This window comes from Jaculus jaculus, chromosome 13 (assembly GCF_020740685.1).
Source record: "Jaculus jaculus isolate mJacJac1 chromosome 13, mJacJac1.mat.Y.cur, whole genome shotgun sequence".
NCBI lineage: Eukaryota > Metazoa > Chordata > Mammalia > Rodentia > Dipodidae > Jaculus > Jaculus jaculus.
The window spans coordinates 20,954,756-20,957,059 of NC_059114.1; positions in this window are offsets into that span (position 1 = coordinate 20,954,756).

Genomic DNA, 2,304 nt, shown 5'->3' on the forward strand with positions numbered 1-2,304 from the left:
GAAGTCAAGGCACATGTGTTGGCACATACCTGTGGTCCCAGTGCTCCGAAGGCTGGAGGAGGAGAGTGAGCTCTAGGCCAGGCTGAGCTATATAAGAAGACCTCATCTCTGGGCTGGAGAGAGATGGCTTAGCGGTTAAGTGCCTGCCTGTGTAGCCTAAGGACCCCAGTTCGAGGCTCGATTCTCCAGGACCCACATTAACCAGATGCACAAGGGGGCGCACGTGTCTGGAGCTCCTTTGCAGCGGCTGGAAGCCCTGGCTCACCCGTTCTCTCTCTCTCTCTCTCTCTCTCTCTCTCTCTCTCTCTCTCTCTCTGCCTATTTCTCTCTCTGTCACTCTCAAATAAATAAATAAAAATGAACAAAAAAAAATTTTAAAAAAAAGAAGACCTCATCTCAAAAACTAAAAGAGCCAGGCGTCGTGGTGCCCGCCTTAAACCCCAGCATTCGAAGGTAGAGGGTACAGGAAGGCAGGTCAAGGGGAGTTCAGGCTGAGACTGCCTAGTGAGTGAATGCCAGTTCAGCCTGCACAAGAGTGAGACCATATCTTGGCTCGGGGGGGGGGGGGGTGACTAACATGTAAAAGAAGAGAAGGAAATTTAAAAGTTACATATGGTAGAGGACTTGCCTAGCATGCTTAAGTGTCCACTCCCAGCACTGAAAGAGAGAGGAGGGCTGGAGAGATGGCTTAGCGGTTAAGCGCTTGCCTGTGAAGCCTAAGGACCCCGGTTCGAGGCTCGGTTCCCCAGGTCCCACGTTAGCCAGATGCACAAGGGGGTGCACGCGTCTGGAGTTCTTTGCAGTGGCTGGAAGCCCTGGCGCGCCCATTCTCTCTCTTCCTCTCTCTCTCTCTCTCTCTCTCTGCCTCTTTCTCTCTGTGTCACTCTCAAATAGATAAATAAATAAAATTTTATTAAAAAAAAAAGAGAGAGGAGAGGAAAATAGAGGAGGGGAGGGGAGGGGAAGGGAGAAGAGGGGAGGGGAAGGGAGGGAAGGGAAGGGAAGGGGAGGGGAGGGGAAGGGAAAGGAGGAAAGGGGAAGGGAGGGGAGGGGAGGGCAGAGAAGGGGAGAGAAGAGGAGAGAAGAGGAGAAGAGAGGAGAGGAGAGGAGAGGAAAGAGACAAACAGGAAAAATAACAATAACAAACAAAATCATATAGGGTTTATGATGTGTGGGGCAGTATTCTAAGCATGTCAGTACTTATCAATTTAATTTTTATGACATCCCTTTGAAGATGGCACTGTTATCTTTTTTACAGCCGGGTAAACTAAGGCACCAGGGGGTTGAACAACTTGCCCCAAGGTCACAAAGCTATTGAACAGAGGAGGAGAAATTCAGGCCCAGGATTTCTGGCTCTTGCCTTCCTTTTCTTACTTGCAATTCCATCAGTGCTATTGATTCTGTTACGGCTCCTAACATAGCCATCGGCGTTTAACCTTTGGAGCCTGTTTTGCAATGTGTGGGGTATTTCTGTCTATCTGTTCCCACTACCTCGCTGGATGGGGATGGAAATAAATTGAGCAGGAAACGTCTTCATTTCACAGAGGAGAAGAATGACCCTCAGAGAGGTTACGGGAAGTTGGGCTCATCACCCCTAATCTATCTCAACATCTCAGGGCTTGGGCAGGGGGGGCTCAATTTATAATTATAGTATAGGCAGATAAATCTCAGTTTTCTTGACTGGGTGTGCTTAGGAGGAGAGATGGAAGAGTACAAAATAAATGAGACTGCCCCGGCTTCTGGGTAAGAAAAGGAAGAGAAAGGAAAAGAGAAACTTCCCCAGAGCAGTCAGTGTCAGAGGGGATACAATATGGTGGCCAACGCTGACCACTTGCAGTGCGTGGAAAGCGGGGTGCTTAGCCTTAGGCTGGTCAGTTGCGAAAAGGGTCAGGGGAGAAAGAGTTGAGGAGAGTGTGGAGACAGCTTTTATGGAGTGAGTAATGACCGTGCAGAGTGGGCAACTCCCCCAGGAAGCAGAGAAAGTTATAACCCTGAGCATATTTGAGGAAGAGGAAGACAGGCACTTATAGGAAATAAATGATGTGTTCCTGGGGAGGGAGACAGGCTTCTGTGAACTGGAGAAACCCTTGCCTTAGGCAAATGCTTTTAAACAGTGGGCGGGGCTGGAGCCAAGTAGCTAGATAAGGGACAGGCCCACATTGAGTCCCCAAGGTTGGAGTCTGTGGGACCTCTACGCAGCACCACGGTCACCCACAGACCACAGACGTGAGCTGGGAACAGCTAGTGTGGTCAAACTGCCTTTTGTAGCTTCGCTGGCTTCCTTGTGCAGGCATTTTCATAACA